The sequence below is a fragment of the Prunus mume genome, linkage group LG8 (genome assembly GCF_029339155.1).
Source record: "Prunus mume cultivar Tortuosa linkage group LG8, ASM2933915v1, whole genome shotgun sequence".
Classification (NCBI taxonomy): Eukaryota; Viridiplantae; Streptophyta; class Magnoliopsida; order Rosales; family Rosaceae; genus Prunus; species Prunus mume.
In genome coordinates, this window is record NC_142705.1 from 12217811 (window position 1) to 12233295 (window position 15485).

Below are 15485 nucleotides of genomic sequence, written 5' to 3' on the forward strand. Positions count from 1 at the left end.
AATTCAACCCAAATGGGCTCCCCAGAGAATAAGTTTGCATCTTTTTTGTCTATCATCCATCTAATCCGTCAAAGTATTTACCTCTCTTACAACAACTAACAAAAATAAAGCATTGACTTGAACCGCATATAGAAATTGTGGCCAGGGGAGGCCTAGGTTTTCTTGACATGAAGATTTTTTCAATGAACTGCTACCGTGTGAGGTAAACCAACCAGCCTAAAATATAAAGCAGCTCGAGCTGTCTTTGTTAGAAACTTTAAGAAGCAAACTTTTATACAGGCTACTAGGAAGCCATGACGGTGGAATTTTGCGTTGCTCTATTGTTAGCCTTTCCTTTGTTTGGTGAGATGGTTAACGTGGGCCACTTACTAAAGATACTATAAAATATTTGTCATGTGTCTGATTATTATGATTCCAATAGATACTTTAAGAGAGAGGGCCACTCTCCAAGTGAATTCACTGAAAAAAGAAGTAAAACAAGTCTGGACTTCTCTCTGGAGCAGACCTCTGAGTTCCAATTCCAAAATTTTCTCTCTTATCATCTTTTGCATATTAATCTCTTGGGTGATTTGCCGCCGTTGTTACCCAAATTCCGACAGCGGAGACCGTCTATAGCTAGCGTCAACTTTACTACAAACATGGGATACAAATGCAGTAAGTAACGTTTTTTTTTTTTTTTTTTGCAAATAGAGAGACAATTCTATTAGATTTTTTATTTCCTTTAAATATTCAAGGAGCTCAAAATCGTTTCTGATCAAATAGTTTATGTATCTTTACTTTTCTTGTCCTCATACTTAATGGGTCTTTTTATATTGAGATTGACAATAATATATTAAACTCACACACAAATGTTAGGACTCGAACCCAAAACTCACACACGTGTGATAACACTTTTACGTGGCATAGTATTATTGGCCATTGGGAGAAAAATAGTATTATCCCCATTGTAACTAAGTTTTTCTCATTTTTTTTGAAGGAGCAATTGCTCCAAACCACTACACCAGTGGGTCTTTTGAGTAAGTAACGAATTTTTGTTTGCAAATAGAGAGACAATTCTTTTAGAAATTGCTTTCCTCTAAATATTCAAGGAGTTCAAAATCGTTTATGATCAAATATTTTATATACCTTTACTTTTATTGTCTCCACATTTAATGGACTTTGACATACAATTGAGAGCATAATTCGCTATGAGTGCTGCTATTTCCACCCACCTGTCATATTTTTCTCACCCACCTTATCTTCTCTCCCACCATATAAATTTTAAAAAACACAATCATATTTTTCCACCCACTAATATTCCTAAAATACCCTTTTAATTATTATTTCATTTCCTCTCTCCTTTTATCCTTTATGCTTATGTCTTCTCTCTCTCTCTCTCTCTCTGATGGCTCACACGTCTCTCTGTCATTTTTTGTTGTATCTTATTTTTCATCTCTCACACTCCATCTCTCTTTGTCTTTCATGTTTACTATACATCTCTCTCTGTCTTTCATGTTTACTATACATCTCTCTTTGCCTCAATGGAAACCACACCATCTCTGAAATCAAACTTCCCATGATACAGCAAGACCTTGTTCTTCTTCATCAAATATTCCACCATGTATTTCACACTCTTCATCACATCTTCATGCAAAATATCCCCCACCAAATCATTGCATTCCTCAAAAACCAACGACCCATTAACCCCCCCCAAAGCCTTCTTCACCTTCTCAAGCCTCAAAGAATCCTCAGCCAAATTGGTTTTGTAAGGAATGTTCTTTGTGTAATCAACAGAGCCCAAATCGTAGAATTGTTGATTCATCCCTAGGTTTTCAGATTTTTAATTTGTTTAAGGAAAAAAAATCAAGTCCAAGAAATACTCATCTCCCAATGCTTTAAGTAATCGTAAAGATCTTAGAAATTCTGTTCAAATAGAATTTCCTTACCTTTTCACCAAAATCGTTCTCTTCAACATCCATTCTCTTGTTGTTTTCTTCTTCATAAACAATTTGATTGAATGAATAGAAAAAAGAAGAAAATTATTTGAGAATTGAGTTCTGAGCACTGAAAAGTCATAAAAGGAATCATGAGGAAGGAGTCGAAGCTTTCTTGTGTTTTTTTTTTCTTTCTGTCAAAATATAGGATTATGTGAGAACTTGAGACGTCTTACGTTTTTTTTTTCTCATTCTTTTTCTTTCAGTCCTTTCAAGTCATTTTACAATAGGGTTAAATTTGTCTTTAAAAGTTTAAAGATAAGGTGGGTAGGAAAATAGGACAGATGGTGAAAATAGTAGCACTCTTCACATCATGTATTATACTATTTGGGTAAAATAATTGGGTACTATATTGTTTCAATTTCTGAAAATCCCTTCAATTGGATTCCAAATCAAATAAAACTAAAAATTCTATTGAAAACATTCCTCATAGTTCATTAAACCAAAAAGAAATAAAAAATGATGCACAAAAAATTGAAAAATTTACAAATTCCATTCTGAGAAAGCTTAGCTGCAAGGACGCACCATCCCCCTACGACTAATCTGGGCTATAGCCCAGGCAATTAATATATATATATATATATATATATATATTTTTTCCAGTTTGAAATAGCAAACTCAGCACACCTGAGTTCACTCACCCAACTTCAAATCAACCCACGTGAATGGACCCCAGCTGACAGACTTAGTGCATTGCCTTGGTGGATTCCTATCCAAAAAAAATTCCTATCCAAAAAAATTAAAACCTCTTCAATAAATATAAAAAATAAAAAATCTTCACATACAAAAATAATTAACATTAAAAACTACACTTCTCGGTCAAATTTTTGTTTAAATTAAAACCACACCTATTCCTCAACTTTAATATTGTAATAAATTTTTGTTTAATATTGTAAAATTAACATAAAAAAGAATTTTGAAAATTGTTTGAGTATGGGATATATAGGGGCGGAGCTATTCATAAGCCTGAGATGGCTTGGGCCCCCCTACCATCTTCTCACCTCTTTCACTGTATAAAGAGTATAGTATAGAATGCACAAAAAATCCCATAGTTTTAAGCTTATGGCTCCCCAAAATATCAAACTCTACCTCTGCCACTCGGGATATACATGAATAACATTTTAGAGTGGGAAATTTTGAGTTTGAGTTATCTAGCATTATAGATGGACTTAGTATGTTTGTACGCAAGATAAATTTACTATAAATTTAGCCAATCCTATTTTAAAATTCTGAGTCCATCCCTGCTTAGCTGCTAATCACACCATTGCATGTTGTTGGCAAACATCTTTGGTTTAAATAGATTGTGAATGAACTAATTTAATTCACTTTAAACAGATTGTGAATGTACTAATTTATCGTAAACTATTTTAGATTTCCCGCATGCGTTTACAAAAGAAAGAAAAAACGTTGTTAACATGTTATAACTTATTCTCGCGTGTAGCCTCTAGGCTGTATATAAACTCCATGCAGGAAGAGCACCAAAAGCCCTCTCCACTTGTAAGACTTGGTTATGTCAATGCAATTACGCTCTTTGCTCTTATGTGTGGTGCTTCTCTTTGGCTTTGCATTGGCAAATACCAAAGCCTGCATTGGGAAAAGCCTTCTCTACGCATTGATTGCCCAAATCTGAACAGGGCCAGTTTTGATTCTCTTATACCAGATTTCATATTTGGCGCTGCTACATCATCTTACCAGGTCATCATTTCCCTTCGATGGCTTAATTAATTACTCTTTAAGTTGTTTTAATTACGTTACTTAGGTTTAATCTAATTTCAATGTCAGATAATTAACATCTATGTATGAATTCTGACATCTTCATTCGGTATATCCTCTTATATATACGTATACGTCATACGTATGCACATTTCAGGTAGAAGGTGCTGCAAACGAAGATGGTAGAGGACCAAGCATATGGGATTCCTTCACCCACAACCATCCAGGTCTGTCAACCAATCAATCAACTAGAGTATATATATGTACAGTATGTGTATTAAATATGCGAATTTACTAATTAACAAAATTATGAACATTTTTGTAAGGCCTTGGAATACATTACGTACCTAATCTAGTACGTCAAGGGCACATACAAAAAAAATATGTATACCTTAAAAGAATGTTCAGAGTATGAATATTTTCTTTCAACGACAAAATGGAAATTATTATTTTTGGTTCTTAAGAAATTAAAGTGGAGAATGTACATTTTACAATGGGATAATGTACCCACAGAGTTACGCCACCATAACGACGACTAGGTACTAAATTGTCCAAAAATATATGTCGAATTTGAAATCTCATCCAACAAAATGGAAACAACTCCACTAGATGGTTAGAAAGTTGTAAAGAATTGAAGAAGGCTGTTACATCTAATAAGGGTAAACATGGAACATTAATTTTAGCATTTTTATGTATTAAAGACAATATTTAAAATGTAAAAGGAACGACACATAGCTTGAAAAGAAGTGAGAAGTGACAACAAGAAGAAGGTTGCTAGCTATTTGAATATCTAGATTACTTTGTATTATTTTTAGTTACTAGTGGTCATGTGGTATGCATGATTAGTCTACATTTCCTCGAACTTTATGCTCTAAAAGTTAAAATTATCTTTGGTTAATTGTAGAAAAGATCGCTGATCGAAGTAATGGAGATGTAGCTATTGATGAATATCATCGCTATAAGGTTCTACAATCATATACTGAATTTTAATTGAATCCTTAGTTTTTAGCTTCTATCTTATAATTATATATATATATATATATATATATATTATATTGTGTCGCTGCAGGAGGATGTGGAGATTATAAAGAATATGTCCATGGAAGTGTACAGGTTCTCTATCTCATGGTCCAGAGTGTTACCAAGTAAGTTGATCATACGCATCACCATATTTGATCGTGACAAAACAATTTAAATTTTAGCATGTTTTATTTTATGTTATTTGTATTTATAGGTAAGTATTGGCTTATATTTGCTTCTTGTTTTTAATTACTATCAGACGGAACTGGTCAACCTAACCCGAAGGAATCGAATACTACAATAATCTCATCAATGAAATCCTAAAGAAAGGTGATACGACTAGCAATCTCATACCCATTAGATTAATGTAGCACATGCACTAATAAAACATAAATTAATTTTAATTTTAATTTTCTTTTACTATATGAAGGGATGAAACCATATGTTACACTCTTTCACTGGGATCTTCCCCAAGCCTTACAAGAGAAATATGGTGGTTTCTTAAGCCCTCTTATTGTGTAAGTGAACAAATTTCAAGCACTAGATATTATTGATAATTTAAATAAATAAATAATACTATATATAATAAATATATTTTGAAATGTGTATACACAGCGATGACTTTAAAGCATACGTAGAACTTTGTTATAAGGAATTTGGCGATCGAGTAATGTATTGGGTGACAGCTAATGAGCCATATACCGTGAGTAACCATGGTTATGCAATTGGGGTCCACGCACCAGGCCGATGCTCTTATTGGTACGACCAAACATGCCTCGGTGGAAATTCGGGTATTGAACCATATTTGGTGACACACCACCAACTCCTTGCTCATGTCACCTGCTGTAAAATTATATAAGGATAAATATCAGGTTTGACGAATTATTATTATTATTATTATTATTATTATTCTTTGGTCTGCATACTACTAGGTAACAATAAAAAAAAGGAATAGTTTGGATATGTAGACAAACAAAGATTTATTTATTTTTTATCTCGTTCTAAACCAACAAACATATTCATTTTTCTTATGTAGGCATGTCAAAAAGGTGTGATAGGAATAACAGTGAATACTTACTGGTTTGTGCCCACTTCTAAGGCAAAGCGTGATATAGATGCTGCATTTCGAGCTTTGGATTTTATGTTTGGATGGCAAGTGTATTATTCATTTATATATAAACTCATTTCAATGCTTTATTTGTGAATTATAACATTGACTAGCTAGATAGCATTACTTTATACATTACTATAAGTTCACGCTTGGAATTTTCATATTTCCATTTCCATAGGTTTATGGAACCATTGATAAGCGGTGACTATCCACATAGCATGCGATCTCTTGTTGGAAAACGATTACCAAAATTCACAGATGAAGAATCCAAGTTGCTGAAAGGGTCATATGATTTTATTGGAATAAATTACTATTCTGCTAGATATGCAAGCGCTTACCCTGCGGATTATAAAATACCTACGCCTCCAAGCTACATGACTGATGCTTATGTTAATGTTACAAGTAAGTACAAATTGAAAACTTCAAGTAATTAATGAAGTTCTTAGAATAATTATATCCTAATATTCATATTCATATATATTGTGGCAGCTGAGTTTAATGGGGTTCCCATTGGTCCACAGGTACGTAAAAAATTATTAGCATAAGCTATTGGTATTTTGACAATTAATACCTATACATATATTTTGTTTTCCACGTACATATATAACTCTTGAAATTCTCACTAATCTTCAAATGAGATTGCAGGCTGCTTCAGACTGGTTATATATTTACCCAAAAGGACTTTACGATGTTATACTCTACACAAAGAAAAAGTATAATAATCCAATTATGTACATTACTGAGAATGGTAATTAATACTTTTAAATATTAATTAATTGTATCATCAATGTTTAATGCATATGTATAATGGTGTAAAATACATTTTTAATGTTGTAAACTCTAAATTTAAAACTGAATGCACATTTCTTTTTTAGATTAAAAAAAATGCATATATATGATACTACATTATATTGCAGGCGTGGATGAGTTCAATAATGACAAAGTACCACTTCAAATAGCCCTTAAGGATCCTGATAGAAGTCGCTACTACTATTACCACCTTTGTTACCTCCAAGCAGCAATTAAGTATGTTTTTGTCAACGACTGGTCTAGCCTTTGTACATTTCACTTATTTAATCACTACATTGACCCAAATAAGTTCTTTTTTTTTTCTTTTTGTGTTTGCAGAGAGGGTGCTAATGTGCAGGGATACTTAGCATGGTCATTTCTAGACAATTTTGAATGGAATTCTGGATACACTGTTCGGTTTGGTATCAACTATGTTGATTATTCCAATGGACTGAAAAGATACCCAAAAGACTCGATGCAGTGGTTCCAAAATTTCCTTAAGAGATCATAAAATTTGTGTATCAAAATGATGGATAAAGTATAGTAGTTGTGCGAATTATATTTCATGTGTTAACTTTCTGTTTGACTCTTTCTAAGTCAGAATAAGTTGCAACAACTCATTATGTAATGAGTTAGTTGTCTTTGCTTTTGTGAGTTTAGTTTTCTTCGAAAGAAAACTAATATATTGCTTGCATAATTGATTTCATGTATAGAAATTATTCATAGACTTTAGCTTATGTATGTTTTAATGAGATGAACTTATGATGCATAAACAGTTATGTTAAATTTTTAGTACACTGTTATTGCATTGATACATATGAATATATATCGTGCATTTTTTTGGAACATTTTTGCTTGAATCTGTTTATGTTGTGTAGTAGCAGTGCCTTTTGTTTATTATTTCCTCATGTATCATTTGGATAATATATATATATATATATTTAATGTTATAGATGGATTTAGGGTTCCCAAGAGAATTTTATGATGCACGAACTGTTACGTTAATTTTATGTGAAAAGCTCTGTTTTGTTTGGGCTCTTTGTGCCACTTTCCCTCTGTTTTACTGGAGAGGTTTTTTGTCTGCAATTTGTTAATTCATAGAGATTAGTTCGAACAAGTGCATCAATTAAGTGAAAGCCAGCCTAACATAGCATAAATGTATTGCAGTTCTATTACACTATTAATGCACTAATATTGTACTTGAAACGACCTGACTCAATTTCACTTTGGAACCAGGGTCGAAACTGCTTAAAAGCGACACAGTAAAGCGTGGGTTGTAAATGATCAAAATGTCTCGAAAGCAGATTAACACAACCGAGGGACTCGATTCGTGGCTGCACGATAATCGTAGGCTGCCTACGCCATTTCGAGGATCAAGCCACACGTAGTTCTTTTCGTCTTTAGGACCTGTTGGCTTGGTTTGTTTTATGAAACCTCACTTTAGGGCTGACATTCCTGGAGTATCCGGGACTCCATTTTACGATCTGTCAAATACTATACGATCATGGGAAAGTCTAGATTAACATACTTGGAATTAACTACGATCCAACGATTCAAACGTATTGAACCCGGAAATCGCACAGTAGGCGAGATCCGTTCGGGGTTCAAACGATATCCGAATTAAGATCCGAAAATTTCCATGCGCTCGTGAGGACTAGGAGATCATTCTAGGACTGACTGTAGTTTCGATCCTCTCTGCTCACGTGCCGCCCACGAGCCGGCAGCGCGTGGTGCCTAAAGCTATAACGCTTCACCGAAAAATCTCAACATCTCGGCTCAAGACTCCTATCCTAGATAAAACACCCAATTTGGAACCACTTTTGTTCTTGGACCTATCCCAAAAACTGGCCGAAAGTGGCCGGAATCTCAACCCGAAATTTGGCTAAAATTTGGATCCAAGATCGAGTTATCTACGCTAGAAATTTCTGAAATCCTACCCAACCAGCAGCTAGGGATTGAGAAATAGATGAGTTTTCATACCTGGATCACTGGAAATGGTGGCGGATGACGGAGAACGAGCCGCGAAAGTTTACGAAAAAGCGTCGAACACTGCCTATTTTGCGGCTGTTTCCGGCGACTATGGCGGCAGATAGAGGCGGAGAAGGGCTGAGGTTGGAAGAGGGAAGTTTGATGGTTCGTCTGGCACTGGTCTTGCCTGAATCGGAGGTCGGAGCTGAGAGAAAACAGCTCCCAAAGTCGGCTGGCCTCCCGAAAACTAGAAAATCTGGGTTTATAAAATTTGAACTTCAAAATATTTACGGTTATGCCACTGAACTTCTTTTGATCGTAACTCCTTCGTTACAACTCCGATTCGAGTCCACTACGTGTCTACGAACTCGTTTCGTGGCGCTCTATGCAAAGGTATAACTGAAATCCCCGAATTCCTTCCCAATCAAAAAGTCAACTTTTATACTATTAAAATATTCTAGGAGTATAGTAGTCTTTTACCATAATAAATTATTAATTAAATATTAATTAAGGACCGGGTTGTTACAATCTACCCCCCTTACAAAAATTTCGTTCTCGAAATTTTCCTTACCCTTCACTGGAGGGAGTGAGTCTTGGGCATCGATGCTACTTGGGTTCTCAAGTCTGCTATTCTAGTACTGTACTCACCACTTGCATCTCAATAACTGTATCTATAGGGCAATCAATAAAATCTGAAGGCCACACATTTATATCTGAAAACCTGAGCTGCCTTAAGAAAATATAAAACTCTGAAAAGATCTGATAACTAACTGAATTTATGATAAATTTAAAACTCTGCTGCCATGAATCTAATATTTAGCTATAAAAAAACCCCTTTTTCCCTCTAAGTATCTCACACTGGCTAATGCTGGGCACAAAAGACTAATTTGCCCTTTTTAACTGAAATTTTAGTGTGACTTCTACCGAAAATTCGCAAAGTCTCCCCAAAGTGAACATTTCCAAAACATTTTGCCTGTAAAACAAGTATATATGTTTAAATATGTATCTGTATCACAACTACCAGCATGCATGAAATCATATCCAAGCAATCAAGCATCATAATATTTTGGTCTCAAGCCACAACGATTCAAATAAATGAGTCTGCTAATGAAATTCATGTCAACTTTCAGATTAATAAAATACTCTAGCAATCTCAAACCTTCTGACTCGTGCATTCTTACTTATGCATGACTTATCAAATAGTAATTCTACTGAAAAACACTGAATGTATAATTCATCATGTTCTGTAATCCTGGCTGGACTCAGGAGACATCGTCCTGATCCGCAATCTCAGGCTCCCACGGTCTGGATAACTGTAAGATTCGTGGGGCAAAATATGCTAAAAATACTTGAACTGTTTAATATCATAACCAACAATAAAAATTACAGTCAACAATTTAAATAACATAAAATAAGATAAATTAAAGCAACCTGGATGAAAATAAAATAAAATAAACAAACTTTGAATAAACTTGCATCGAACTCATTTAAAATTCATAAGTAACCATGTGTGTGTGTGTATATATATATAGATGTAATGCTTAAGAAAATAATGGTAACTGTATAAAATCCTCTCCACCTAGGCGTACCCCCATATCCTGATCCGTCATTCCTGTTATCCGTCAATTCCCCTGGCGAGCAGTCTCGGTGACACAAAGTCAACCCGAGCGAAAGCTGGCGAGGACTCAGGGGACCGTAGTCGGCTGATCCGCAAACTCAGTGTCTCGGAGACAACCTCTCAATCCTAGCCGCAACTGGCACCACACGGCGGTCGAGGCATCCCAACTCGTGGGGCAAAATAATCGATCAGACATGCGGCACCACACAGTTCATGCGTCCCCGAACTAGTGGGGCAAAATAACTGATTGTCTCAAGGCAACTGGGGGGTATCCTATGGTGGGTTTGAAAATCATAATATGTTATTTACATAAACTTTCAATAAATTGATTCTCAACTGAACTTATTCAATAAACTGGTTCTCATCTGAACTTAAAATATCTATATATATATATATATACCAAAATCTGATAAAAATCAAAAGTTATAATTCTCCCTTCTCAACCACTGAATATGTGTATCAAATACTTAACTAGCTGGTTAGCCATATCGGTCCCTGATTAACATATCAATACAAAATCATATTTATAATCTTACAACACCATTAACCAAATGAACAAATATAAACATGTAATAATATGTTTTTCATATAAAAACCTCAACGAATTTTTTAAACCATTCTGGATGTCTGTTTACTCAACCACACCAATAAAGTAAAATAACATAAGACATGTCCCGCAATTTTTAAATAAGGATGCACAAGTGATGCAATTTCTATAGGAAGTTAACCTAATGCTCTGATACCAATTGAAATTACCTGACCCAATTTTCACTTTGTAATCCGGGTGAAACTTGTTTAAAATCGACACAGTAAAGCGTGGGTCGTAAATGACTAAAATGTCACAGAATACAACTGGCGGGACTCGATTCGTGGCTGCACGATATCGTAGGCTGCCTCGTACTTTATGAGGATCAAGCCACACATAATTCTTAAATGCTCCGGACACATGAATCTGGTTTATTTTACAAACCTCACTTTAGGGCTGACATTTCTAGAGTATCCGGGACTTCATTTTACAATCTGTCAAATACTATACGATCCAGGGAAAGTCTAGATTAACATATTTGGAATTAACTACGATCCAACGGTTCAAACGTATTGAACCCGAAAATCGCACAGTAGGCGAGATCCGTTCGGGGTTCAAACGATATCCGAATTAAGATCCGCAAAATCCCACGCGCTCGTGAGGACTAGGAGATCATTCTAGGATTGACTGTGGTCTCCACCCTACTGCTCACGTGCCGCCCACGCGCCGGCAACGCGTGGTGCCTAAAGCAATAACGCTTCACCGAAAAATCTCAACATCTCGGCTCAAGACTCCTATCCTAGGTAAAACACCCTATTTGGAACCACTTTTGTTCTTGAACCTATCCCAAAAACTGGCCGGAAGTGGCCGGAATCTCAACCCGAAATTCGGCTAAACTTTGGATCCAAGATCGAGTTATCTACGCTAGAAATTTCTGAAATCCTACCTAACCAGCAGCCAGGGCTTGAGAAATAGATGATTTTTCATACCTGGATCACCGGAAATGGTGGTCGAATGACGGAGAACGAGCCGGTGAAAGTTTACAAAATCGAACACCGCTGTTTCGCGGTTGTTTCCGCGACTATGGCAGCAGATAGAGGCGGAGAAGGGCTGAGGTTGGAAGAGGGAAGTTTGGTGGTTTGTCCGCAGCCTTGGTCTTGCCTGAATCGGAGGTCGGAGCTGAGATAAAACAACTCCCAAAGTCGGCTGGCTCCCCCCCAAAAACCAGAAAATCTGGGTTTATAAAATTTGAACTTCGAAATATTTATGGTTATGCCACTGAACTTCTTTTGATCGTAGCTCCTTCGTTACAACTCTGATTCGAGTCCACTACGTGTCTACAAACTCGTTTCGTGGCGCTCTATGCAAAGGTATAACTGAAATCCCCGAATTCCTTCCCAGTCAAAAAGTCAACTTTTATACTATTAAAATATTCTAAGGGTATAGTAGTCTTTTACCATAATAAATTAATAATTAAATATTAATTAAGGACCGGGTTGTTACAATTGTACTGTGATTTACGGTAATGTTGCCATGTTAAATTTACATGAGAAGACAAGAAGGCACCGAGACAAGTTGCAGGTGAAAATTTTGTGGTGGAGACCAGTGGTGGAGCCACTCCTAGGCCAGGAGTGGCCCTGAGTCCCTCATTTTTTTTTCTTATCCCTTACAACTTATTAATAGACAACTTGTAATTTTAATTAATTACCCCTTTAAAAATAATTAGATATGACTAATTTTGAAAAATTTAGTTCTAACATATGTTTTGAACACTTATATGTATTTGATATACTTGTGTTTTCTATCTCAACTCCCTCCCCAATCTTACAATTCTACCTTCGCCATTGATGGAGACCCATAATGTAAGCCACCCATTGACCTTTTCCTCCTTAATTATTTCTCTCTCAACTCATATGGAGGAGGAAACTTGAATTGGATACCCTCTTATATGTAGACACCTAGAGGAGAGATGACCTAGTTTATACACAGAGAGCGTGTTTGGTAGGTTTCACTGGACTGGATTGGGTTAAATAGCACTTAAAACTCATGTTTGGTAAGAGAGATGACTAACTTAAAAAAGACTATATAGTCCAACAGTGAAAAAAATGGCTCACTCGCACCTCTAATATAGTGAGCTTGAAATGTGGTTCACAAAATAGCACCATCGCTAAACTGAACAAGCAAATCCGACACACTGGCCTGGCTTGTCTTCCCTGATGTCATGCATCACTTTCTCTTCCCGCAACTTCTCTACCTCTACAAAATTGAGGTTGAAAAACTAAAGCTCCAAGACGTGTATTTTCTTGATTCAAAAAACTGAAGCTCCAAGATCTGATTGGATCCAACAACAAAAGAAAAGAACGTATTTTTAGAATTTCTTCCGACCCAAATTTGGAAACCCATCTCCTCCGACCCATCGTCGTCCACTGCACTGCCCCAAACCCCAGCAACATCTATTAGTTTATTTTAAAAAAACCCCTGATATGGATTTGGTTGAAGAAAGAGAGGGGAAGGAGAGAAAAATAGGGAGAGAGAAGGAGGCAATAAAATTTAGTCCCGTCTATGACAGTCTGCCTCATCAAACGACCCTAGAGATTATAAGATTCATTTGCTCACGAAGGAAATGACTTTTTTTTTATATTTTAATTTTAGTTCTTATTTTTAATTGATTTTTAAAAATTCTATGAATATTTTATTATACTTTAACCAAAAAAAAAAACAACAAAAATATGGGACTCATAAATGCTACAAAGGCAACTAAAGGGAGATTTGATGAAACACTAACTGTAGAATCACATTGCCAAAAACTGGGAACTAGGATATCTAATTCTTAAAATTGAAAACAAATGGGTAAACATGTCTTACGAATGAAATCACATGTTACCAAATTGGAACTAAACCTTAATTTTAGTGGGAATTGGACTTTGCTGCAATCAGTTTACTTATAGGTGGGTTAGTGCTTGGGCCATTGTTTTGGGTTTTCTAATTATATTTTTAAAGCAGTGACATGGGCTTCAATTTTGATAGGTTTATAAGGCCATTCAGTAATATTGGTTTTTTTTTTCTTTTATAAAAATTCGATTTGAGATTCTTTTAAGGATGAGGTGGCAGCTTTGTAATTCATAGGATTTTCAAGAGCTATTTGATTTTGTAAATGGGGTTTAGGTTTCTTTCTAAATTGTGTTTGGTGTAGGTTTTCTTATATTTTGGGTCCTATTTTGGGCCTAAATGAAGCTCCCAATATTTTGTTTTGGTGTTTTTAATTAGAATTAATTACACTTTAGTACTACGTGATTATACCCTTAAAACATGTTAACCCTACCTTCTCAATTTTAACAATAACATACCCTAGACTTTTAAATTTGTTATAATGATGTTCCGCTATTAGGGTTTCCGTCAGATCTCTTCGTTAATTGCCTACGCAAGCAATGTGGGTCACACATTTCTCAATTTTTATTAATTTCAAATGTATTAAAATATTAAAAAACCAAAAAAAAACACCAAATTTTTTTAGAAAAATAAATCTCTCTCTCTCACCCTTCAACCCCACGAACCCACCACCCACAGTAACCCATCCCCCTGCGATTTTCTTCCCCCTCACACCCGACAATTTTCTTCTTCCTCAATTTCGCATCGGCCTAGGGATTTGAACCGGAGACCTCTACCTCCATTCCCATAACAGGAAGCAAGCTATGAGAGCCTTGAAATTTGTTCTGTGATCGCTGGCGAAGAAGGCCTGAGAAGGATTGGGAGATTTTTCCGAAGAGAAGAATGATTTAGTAAGATTGAACTACAGATCAATAGGCAGTATGCCGTAAGTTCTGATTACCTCCATTCTGGGGAATTGTGCTTCCTTTATAGACCTTGGGGGATGTGCATGTTATGTAGATTTTCGATGTGGGACTGTGGACATCAATTGTGAGCTTGCCATGTGTCCTAGAGAAGGAGGTTGCCTTAATTGTTGGATCGGTAAATTGGGTGCCGAAGGCAGGTGCTGAAGGCTACCACGACCCATTTCATCTACGTGTCAGGTTCTCATTGGCTGTTCATTTTGGTATAAACAGGGATTGGGATTCTGGGTTATGGGTTATGGGTTTGTCGGGGATGGAGGGTGGTGGTCATGGGGGTGTGTAGGGAGAAGAGAGAGAAATATAGATTTATTTATTTATTTTTAAATTTGGTTTTTAATATTTTGTTCATATTTTAATCAATTTACAATTAACAAAAATTAAAAACTGTGGGACCTACAGTACCACGTAGGCAACTAACAAAGAGATTTGACAGAAACCCTAACGGCAGAACCACATTGTAACAAATTTAAAAGTTTGGGGTATGTTATTGTAAAAATTGAGAAAGAATTGACTAACATGTCTTAAGAGGGTAACCACAACGTAGCAAAGTGTAATTAACCCTTTTAATGAACCAATAGCATATTTAGGGGTATTGAAAGTTTCACTTTTAAGCCCTTTTGCCTTTATATATTTAGATTAGAAGCCAAATTGATAATTGAAACTTGTATTTATGCAAGGTCTTGCAACTTAATTTGTTAAGAGCAGTACCGTTTGAATTTCTCATTCTCAATATCGATGGTATAAAAAGATACTTGTATTTGGCGACTTGGAGTTTCCATATTTGGATTCCTTAATTTGTGAGGATGAGTTTGGATTTGCATGCACATGATTTGATTTGAGTTAATTGGTTTTTTTTTTCTTTTATGAAAGATAAACTTCATTAAATAAACTTCACCAATACAATCAACAACATCAA

At 35.6% G+C, this 15485-nt stretch overlaps 1 pseudogene across 1 annotated transcript; it reads left to right on the forward strand.

Moving 5' to 3' along the window:
• Positions 1 to 489: 489 nt before the first annotated feature.
• LOC103339494 (beta-glucosidase 12-like) lies at positions 490 to 7399 on the forward strand (annotated as a pseudogene). The gene is made up of 14 exons (XR_016122930.1): positions 490 to 654; positions 3415 to 3668; positions 3844 to 3913; positions 4591 to 4649; positions 4756 to 4831; positions 4966 to 5036; positions 5137 to 5224; positions 5322 to 5578; positions 5743 to 5858; positions 5996 to 6219; positions 6307 to 6338; positions 6463 to 6565; positions 6735 to 6843; positions 6946 to 7399. The product of XR_016122930.1 is annotated as a beta-glucosidase 12-like (transcript).
• Positions 7400 to 15485: the final 8086 nt, after the last annotated feature.